The sequence below is a fragment of the Cibotium barometz genome, chromosome 9 (assembly GCF_041138505.1).
Source record: "Cibotium barometz isolate CiBa-2024 chromosome 9, ASM4113850v1, whole genome shotgun sequence".
In the NCBI taxonomy this organism is placed as follows: Eukaryota; Viridiplantae; Streptophyta; class Polypodiopsida; order Cyatheales; family Cibotiaceae; genus Cibotium; species Cibotium barometz.
Genome location: NC_141054.1, coordinates 21,710,828 through 21,720,969, shown reverse-complemented (window position 1 = coordinate 21,720,969; position 10,142 = coordinate 21,710,828). Strand labels below are relative to the sequence as shown.

Below are 10,142 nucleotides of genomic sequence, written 5' to 3'. Positions count from 1 at the left end.
AACGGGAAAATATGAGAAGAGAAGGGCTCCAACATATTGACTTATGGTGTGATGGAAGTATATATCCAAAATGTCTAGTACAAAACTCTACACCTCCATTTGTCAATCCAACCACACTATTGAGGTTTGCGGGCGATGGACAAAATGGACTTCTTGGTTATATTTCAGCACAGTCTGCATTTGCAGAAACATATAAAACAATGTACCTACAAGTAAAGGGAGCCAGGATTCAAGAGATAGCTATTCGTGCAAAATTGGAGCAGCAGTTGCAGAATGAAATTGAGGAGCATTCAAAGAGTAAAAGAGAGTTAACAAGATCAAGAAGGAAGAGAACATTGCTTGGAGACAGACAACGAAGTAGGAAGATTAAAAACATTGCAAATTTGAAGGCTGGAACTGGTGGATGCAAGCGAAGAATTCAGGAAGCAAGGTTAGTTTGCAATTTTTTATTTTTTAAACTCAAAAATACTCTCAAATGACTATGTATTTTGTCCATTAATGCAAAACAGGATTGGAAGTGTTGAATAATATAGGCATATTGTGTTGTTACTATATTGTTACTATAGGAAATTATTGGAGCCTGCAAAAGAAAATATGGATCCCAACCTTCTTCCAGTTAAACAAATGAAAGGATTGCTTTCTTGTGGTGTAGCAAAAGGTTTGATTGAAGAAAAAAAAAAAAACAATCAAACGCAATGTTGTAGAGGACTTTATATCCAATAATCAAGTTGATAGTACTACAATCCAAGAGGCTCTTGATGTTAGTGGAGTTAGCAGGAAGGGATATAGTTCGATTTTCCATGCGATATCCTCAACTTTGAGAGATCAAAGGATTAAACGAGTTTTACTGCCAAATCCAGCAACAGTGTGGAAGATAAGAGGTCATTTGAATGAAAGTATAGATGAGTTTATTGGACCATATATCCATATTGAAGATATATTTCATGGTGCTAAAGGAACCACTGTGTATGACCCTTGGAACAATATATTTGTAGATCTACAACAACTTCAAAGAAGAACGGTCGAGTTTTATGGAATAACATTTGAAGAGTGCAAAGGCATTTTGAAATTTGTTATCAAACTGGATGAGTGTGAGGTTGTAAAGGAAAAGAAAATGGAAAGGATTACTATCACATTGATGAATGGAGCACTTGATACATCATTGAATGAAGCGAGTTCGAAGTATTTTAGTGTGCAGTCGGAGAAACACATATGGTGGTTGGGCTCATTCCAGGTATGATCATTTTTTATTTCGTACTTGATTTTAGTCAATGTTTTCAAATCTTTTATAGTAAGACTTTTGTTTTGTATAATCCCAGGTAAAGACAGAAGACCATGAAACACTAGATTGGGTGTTTCACCACACGGAAATACCAAGAATAATTAAAAGGCAGGTGCAAGGAGAGAATCTCCATGTTGCAGGAAAAGGTGATTTTCAAGTAGAGTGGCACATGGCGGGGGATCTTAAAACACTTAAGTGCATGTATAACGTTAGTAAAGGAGGTAACTCAAAGTCTCCTTGTCTTTACTGCAAAGAATCAGCGCAAGTAATGGATTCTAAATGGTGGAAGAGAGCACCTAATAGAGATAAAGTTGACCCTGACTTCAAGGCCATTCTTGACATTCCACTATGTAATGTTCACATATGCACATTGCATGCTCTATGTCGAATTATTGAGAAATTGGTATTTTTGTATATTGGATTTGCTTAGAAACTCCGTCCCGAAAGAAATAGAAAGGATGCTCTTCATGCATTGGGAAAAGTGTTATCCGATATAGGTCTGCATGGAGGTGATGTTCATATCACAAAGGATTTTAAAAAGTCTAGCAATGGCAAGGAGGTACCAATCAAGCCCTCTATTGGTGGTGTTAAGGCAAGAAGATTCTTGTCTCGACCCAAACACAATAGTAAGCAAGTAAGGCAAGGTAAAACAGTTTCAAGGATTAGTTATGGATTGTGGAAGCAAGTCCATAATGCCGTGAAAGATCATGAGGCAGATGGGGAAGCACGAAATGTGAAGGCAGAGGTGTGGAGGTCTCTTGATCAACTCTTCATGTTCTGTGACAATGTAACATGGACAAAGAGTGATTACAAGAACTTTGAAGAGGCAATAAAACATTTTGGGAAGTCAATGAAAGACGCATGGACAGCCTGCAATATAACTCACTACATGGTAAAGTGATGTCTTCTTTTTTTACTTAAGTGTGATCCTCTTTTCTTTTATAACTTACTATGCATTCTTATGTCTTTGTGAAAACAGCATATCATCTACAACCACCTTCCCTATTTTGTCAAAAAGTATGGATGCCCAGCAATTTGGTCTACCCAAGGCATGGAGAAGTCTCACTACATGGCACGTAATGCATTTTTCAGACACACACAACACTATGGAGGGAGTCAAAAGGCAAATAGTCTGAAGGAAGTCTTCCAATGGTTTTACCGAGGCATTCTACAAAGGCTGCATGCTAAAAGAAAAGTTGCTAGCTCCAAAGTCAAGCTTGCTTTTATTCTAGCCCAAAAGCAAAGACGAAGATAAACTTTGGACAATTCAATGGCAGCAGAGAGACATAGACAGTGGAGGGATTCAAAGATATTTAGAAACCATAAATGGACAAGTAAACATGAATAGCACTTTTTAACTTATTGGTGTTATGTCCACATGTTTTCAAACTCAATCAATAGATTTCTATTCTGTGGAACAAGTGACTCTTGGTGTAATGCCTATATGTTTTGAGACTCCATCAAAAGTAAGTCTTTTGTGAAACATGTGATCTATATTAACAAGCATCAATACATCCATATATTAACACACAAAAAATTCAATCAATACTACTTAATTATGCTAGACATAGTGTTGATCCTTACCAATAAAATACTGAGTGTCAAACACTTTTAGAAGCTTTTGAGTGTGGGAAGAGTACTGAAGTGTTGTACAATGATGGGACAAATGCAAAAGGGTACTGATCGTCCGTACGGACAAGGAACTGATGAGGATCAAAGACTTTGTACAAATCAGTTCAACTTCAACATAATGTTTGTGCTATATTTGATGACTAAATCCTATTACTCCCAAGGCTTGCGAGTCGGAACTCTCTTTTTGAACTTGATTGGACTCTTTTTCTTCCTTATTGGCTTGATGTCGACTTTCTGTTTATCAATGCTTGCCTCTGTTGCTTGTCTGAGAGGGGTATCCTTGTCTTCAGCTATCTCCATGTGTTCTTCTTCTTGGATTGTGTGGCCTGATGCAATCATGGGTGGCTCTCGGAACCTTATGAGCTTGTGTTTTCCATAGCCCTCTAGACATTTGGGCTCCTTAACACCACATGCTAATGCATAAGAAGTGTAAGACAAAAAGTAAGAGGCCCTAGAGGCCTGCTTATTCACATAATCCCCAAATATATCTATGGCGGACAACCTCTCTATTAAAATGATCTTTTCCTTTTGCCATGGAAGATCATGTCCACCTAATACCCTAGACAAACATTTAAAGAAGTAAACAATGGCTTCTCCATTGTTGCTCAACTGCCTATGGTAAACCAAGATCTTAGCACTACCTAGATCATGAATATAATGAGCTAGGCTTGACATTTTGCCAAACCCAGCTGGCCTGCTTCCACTTGATCTCTGGAGGAATGTGTCATCCTCAATTTGTAGCTGCCATGTATCAAAAGATTATAGTGAGACAATGATACATAACTACAAAACATTTAAACACAACATAAAGTATTTGATTTGAAGTAATAATATCATACCCTCTCATTTTCATCAGCAACCAGAAGTTCATCTTTCCAAAGATTTATTCCTCTCCCCTCCAGTCCAGCCTCTTCTTTAAGTTTTTCCTTATGAAGTGATGAGAGATTCATAGCTTCCTGGGTGAGCTGGAAGGCAGCTTCATCTGGCTCTTGGAAACTTTCAGCCTCTTTGAAACAAATAGTAAGGGCCTCTGCAGGATCAAAGGTTGTTTCCAAAGCTAGCAGTGAATGGTCATCCTCTATGCCAACCTCCTTGTCAAGCCTTGAAGCCTGGGCAATAAGGGAAATGGCATAGTCCTCCCTCAAATTGAACATACACTCTATATCATGGAGGAAAACATAATCTTTACCACCAATCAAGACACCTGGAAGCATGGGCACTGCATAGTTGCTGCTCTGAACATCAAAGTCTTCAACTGGCTGTGCTGCCCTAAGAGTCTCAGTCCTTAGTTGAACAAGGTCAAGAGCAGCCACTTGCAGCCCCTCATCCTCGAGGTTGATATCTTCTTCCTGCTCTGCTATATCTGTTGCCATAGGAATATTCTCTTTTACCTCTGCTACAGATATATCTTCTTCTTCAGTCTCCTGCCCTTGCTCTTCTAGAGATTGCTGTTGAAAGACAATGTACATAAGGAATGCCATGTTTTTCTCAAGCACTCTACACTTTCTGGTGTGCAAGTTACAACTGAATTTATATTCCTCAGGCAGGCTGTCAAACCTTCTATTCACATGATACCTCAGCTTGTCAATGGAGACAATATGATTTAAATGCACAAAAACCTTTTCACCTTCCACAATCCTTCCTGCCTCTGTCAGTTGTTTGAAGGTATCCCAATGGTCTGAAAGGAAATCTCTGTGATGGTCCAAAAGAGAGCTCATAGTGAACTCCCTGTTGAAAATACTGTGGTATATGTGGAAGTTCCTTTGAGCCTTGCACTTGTGAAGAAAGTCAAATAGGAGCAAATCTGGAGATTTGTCCTCTTCTGGTTCCCTTTGTTTTGAAAGGGAAGACTCACCTTTCTGCTCTAGTCTCTTGCTTTTGCCTGAAGCAAAATTTATATAACATGAATTCTATATGCTCACATATGCAATCAGATAATGTATAGGATATCACCAAACAAAACTCTTCATCAGCACACATGAATCACCTGGTGATTGCTGTGGTCTGAGTATAGCAGCAGAGAAGTCCAACTTCCTCTTGAAAGGAGGGGCCTGAGGATCAACTGTTGTAAAGCAGAAACATTTCTCATCATTAAGAAAGACATCTCCATGGACATAGAAAGCAAAACAATGAGCAAACAGTAAAAACCAAAAGAGACACAAGACTTTGCAACAAAACGCGATGCAGATCCATTTGAAAAATGTAAAGTGCTCTCCTCGCATTTTGTTGCAAATTCTGAATTTCTACTGACATCCATTTCTAATCAAATGCTAGGTATATCTCACAATGTTCAGGTTAGTAAATGATGCAAGGAGGAATTCCCCAGTGCAAAAGAGATTAAAAGAAGGAGAAAAAATAAAAACCAGAACAAACATCAGAATTTGCAGCAAAACGCGATTTGGAGCATTTGGAAAACATAAACCTCTCTAATCGCATTTTGTTGCAAAATTCTAAATCCTACTCATAGCCATCTCTAATCAAATCCTAGGGTGATCTTCTAGATTTCTAGGCACTGAGATTTAAGAATTCTACAGATGGAAGAAATATATGTCAGAAAACATTGGAAATGGTATAGATCTCTGACCTTTCTTTTCCTCTTCCATACTGATGGAATAGCCCTAGAGATTGTCCTGCTCTCTTCCAAAACTGAACTGTAGCACTGGTAACCTGGAGATCTGGTAATGGTAGTAGTTTTTCAGACAGGTTGCAGAGTGGATGGAGTGTGTTGGGTAGAAAGTGGTCAAGGTGGGAGAGAAGAGGATGATGGGAGGGTGCTGGCAGGGATGGAATACGGGGAGAGAAAAGTGTTAATGGATCTAATTATGAAATCATGATTGGCACAAGTTCCAAGGCAAAAAGTGACCCACAAATTTCAAATCCCAAAAGATTTGGTGGGACCCACACGTGTTAAAAAACGACTATATCTCACACGTGTGGTATTAATAACTCCATTATTTGTAATAATCTACTCTCCTAACTCAGTTCTCTTGCATCTCTACCTCCCTACTCCACACCATCAGCATCCAGACCAGCACCAGAGGTTCACACCCAGCACAGGATACTCATCATCAGCACAGAATACTTGCAGATAGCTTCCAGGTTAGTAAGAAAATCTTTTTCCTCTTCTTCTTGTTTAATAGTATATTAGGGTAAGGAATTGATTGATGTGATGTAGGTTGCATATAATGATAAATATTATATGTATTTTTTAGATTTTCTCCACTGCATGTAGAAGCAGGAAGACTTTTAATTTGGCCCTGTTGAATGAGAGTTTGATCACTTCTTGATGTCCATAGGCTCAATCCATGTTGCACCAAGCTGCATACACACTGAAATGACTAAAGGCATGATGAAGTATGTTGTCTCTAGAATTTGCAGCAAAACGCGAGGAGAGGATTTTAGAAATCTCAAAATAGTTCAAATCGCATTTTGTTGCAGATTTTAAAATGCTTCTTCATCCACCCATTTCAAGCCTGCATAGTTCTTCTATAAACACAATACATATTGTTTATAGTTGGAAAGATAGAGAATTCATCATATGAATGCAAAAGCATGTTGTTTCAAGTATTTGCAGAAAAACGCGATTTTGAGCTGTTACAAATTTCAAATCTTCATAATCGCCTTTTGTTGCAAATTGTTCAATTTTGCTTCATCCAAGTTGTCATCACCTTCTTTAATCATTCTATGTTCTCCATGTTTCTAATCTTTTACTATTGCTTTGTATGGACCTTCTCAGAGTGATGGCAAGAACCAAGGCAACTGCAAGGAGGTCTGGCAAGGGGCCAGGGCTTGCAGCAGCAGCAGCTGGGGCTGATGTCAAGGAATCTAGTGTGCCTACAAAAGGAAGAGTTGCACATGGCAGGAAGGGGAAGCCAATGAGCATGCTACAGCAAAAGTCCAAGAGGTTAAAGCATTCTGCTGGTGTGCTAAAGGAGATCAGGAAACAGCAAAAAGCTATAGGCTTTGCAATCCCCAAGGCACCTTTTCAGAGGCTAGTGAGAGAAATCTGTGATAGCTGGCACCTTGGTTTCAGGTGGAACAGGACTGCCATTCTTTCCTTACAGGAAATGGCAGAGGATTACCTGGAGAAGTACTTTGAAGATGCAATGCTTGTAGTAGCCCATGCTCACAGGGTAACTCTGATGGCCAAGGACTTCAACACATTGTCCAGAGTGAGGTGGAGGTATGACAAGCTGGTCCATCCTGTGGAATGGCAGGACATTAAAATGAGAGACATATTATTAATTCCACCTACAAGGAAATTGAAGGCAGACAAGGTGAAGGTTGTTGAAGTGACCCACTCAATGAGCACCAGAGGGAAAGCTGCTTATGAGGAGTCACTGAAGCAGCAAATAGAGGAATCCAAGTCTGCTATAAATGTGGAGACTGTACAGATGGAGCTACAGATACAGAGAAGGTTGCAAGAGCTGGGCCCTAACATAGTTGTCCATATTGAAGATGGTTTTTCAGAGAATAACTTTGACTTGACAAGAGCATGCTTGGCAGCATTGGCTCATAAGAATGAGTATTGCTCAGATACTATCATTCTTGCAATGCTCTAGTAAGTGTCTTTTATTTTACATTTGTTTGCAAAACAATCCTTATTGTACCTCCTCCCTTACACCTTACCTTAATTATTGTTTTGTCCAATGTAGCATGATGAGAAGCTGGCTGAACCATGCTGTACAGCATACAGTTTATATTATTGATCCTGCAATTTCCTTCAAGTTAAGAGATCCAAAGGAAACTCCCATGGATATTTCCAATTGGTTCAGACACTGTGATTTTGATCATGTTGATATTTTGCTACTTCCATACCATAACAAGTATGTGTGTGGCTGCTTCTTTTGGGATTTTCCTTCAAGATTGAGTACTCTTGTAGCCTTTGATTTCTTAATGCTTTTTTCCTTATGCAGTGACCACTTGAGCTTTGCTTCTATTGACATCCAGCAGAAGCAATGCTTTTTATTCAACTCTCTTAGAAACACACATAGAGAGGTTAAATTGTAAGTGGTTTGTGTGCTATTTTTAACTTTAAACTTCATTATTTGGATTTAATGCACACTAACTGAATTATATGTATTGCAGTTGTATTAGAAGACTTCTAGATGCATTGGATCAGTGTCCTCCTAATGTCAATCTTTTGGATTCAATAGAGCCAATAGATTTAGAGGTAGAAAGTTGCTCCCTCTACTGATGTCTATTTCATGCTATGCCTTTGAACTTATTGAATAATTTTATTTTGTTCAGACATTAACAGTTTCTAACATATCTTTCCAACTATCCAGACACCACAACAAGATGATTCAAGTAGCTGTGGCTGGAGAGTGCTGATTAGTGCCAAATATATACTTTCAAGCTATTTTGAGATAGGACAGCCAGAGCTTGTAAGGAAAAATAATTTTCATTTAGCTTCAAAAAATTTGATATTGGTACAAAGTGTTCTAAATCATCATATCTCATTGCAGATGAGAGAAGATAGCTTCAACTCGAGCTATGTGTATAGTTTCAGAGCTGATATAATTTGGAAGTTTTTGAAGTATGCCTTCCCCAAACCTATTGTACCAGCTACTGTCGAGTTAGGTGAGAGCTCTAAAGTCCGAGAAGGTGTCATACACCTTGATGACACAGATGATGCAGATGTGGTGCCACAAGAACAAGGACCTAGTGCTGATGAGGAGAAGCCACAAGAACAAGGACCTGTTGCTGCTGATGTTATTGAGGAAATGATGGAGCAACAGCAAACAGATGCTCCAAGGGTAGTAGAGGAGACAATGGAGCAGCACCAAGAGACTGTACACGACAAGATGGAGCAACAGAAAGTAGATTCTCCAAATAAAGATGATACGGTGAGGTTGGACCATGTAGAGCAGCCTCTAGATCAACCTGTAGATAAATAGAAAATTGTTGTCAAGAATATGTTCTACATATGTAATTAAACATTTCTGTACAGAATTTTACATTTCTGAATATAATACCTTTGTTTATGGAGTCTGTGTTATCTCAATTTTAAAATTTTCAATGTCTTTGCATTTTATTGATCTCTCTCTTCTTTTGAGCACCTACAAAAAAGCAATATGAAACAATAGGGTAAAGTAAACTAATAGCAGTGCTTAATGAGACTAGGATAAGTCACATGGTATACCTTCTTATTGTTGTAGATAAATAAAAAGTCCTTTGAAATAGAACCTTCTGTCTCAAATAGAATGTCATTGCGCAATTGAGCTAGGGAGCAGCATTGTCTTAATGTGATATTGACTAGCACATCACCATTCTCAACAACATCAATATCAAGAAGTTTATTTTCTGCACCAAAAGAATCTTCATCTTGATCCATAGGGACTAGTTTTGTACCTAGCATTCGACTGCGCTTATAATAAAAAGAAAAAATGAAATTTTGTGATGCAACCATGTACTTCAGTTGCATAGAAGGTTGGACAACCTCACAAAACACTGAACTACATGTCTTCTTATCCCAACCTTTATCCAAAAATTGTGGCATGCATGCCAGACTTGTTGCTTTAACTGTGAACATTGTTTTTGAAACCTTCACTGGAAAGGTATTAAACAAGTCTACAAAAACTGTGAGAGGCATGCACAAAGAAATTTTTATTATCCTTGTGGCAATATTGGGCCTAAGAGCTTTTTGTACTTCTTTGAAAAGCTTGGCTCTATATGCCTCTGTAACACTAAAATGTGGGAGAGGCCAATCCACTGAATTCCATGCTGGAAGGTCTTGTTTTCTTAACACACCATGTGTGTTTGCATTGTCCAGCAACTGATAAAAATGATCAGTAAAAAATATACCGGATTGAGCTAGCTCTATTGCACATCGACCTTCGTATTGTTGTTCTCCTATCGATCCATGCAAAACATCTATAAATCCCAGAATACAATCGATGTTTTGCCATGTCTCATACGATGAAGGGTATAAATCTGAAATAAAATAACACAAGAATATCAATAAGCAAAGAAAGAAAGCTTTGTCTTAAAAATCCATGCACCTCATAAAGAACAAAACCACAATAGAAAAATATACAATTAGGCCTATGTTGCGGAAGATCATTTGGATAGTCTCGCAAGACAAGTTCTTTATGCATGTACACATGCTGAATCAAAACTTCTTTCACCGATATCTTTCCTCTGGTGATTTTAAAATCTCGTACTCTTCCCTTCCATGATGCCAAGAAAATATTTTTTGTCTGGGGTCTCTTTCTTTTACTAGGTT

General features: G+C 38.4%; 1 long non-coding RNA gene across 1 annotated transcript; it reads right to left on the bottom strand.

The window, feature by feature from the left end:
- Positions 1-8,420: 8,420 nt before the first annotated feature.
- LOC147635328 (uncharacterized) lies at positions 8,421-9,242 on the bottom strand. Its single transcript, XR_015266578.1, has 3 exons — positions 9,060-9,242; positions 8,893-8,976; positions 8,421-8,800 (listed from the first exon to the last, which is right to left on the bottom strand). It is a non-coding gene; the product is annotated as an uncharacterized LOC147635328 (long non-coding RNA).
- Between the last annotated feature and the right edge of the window lie 900 nt (positions 9,243-10,142).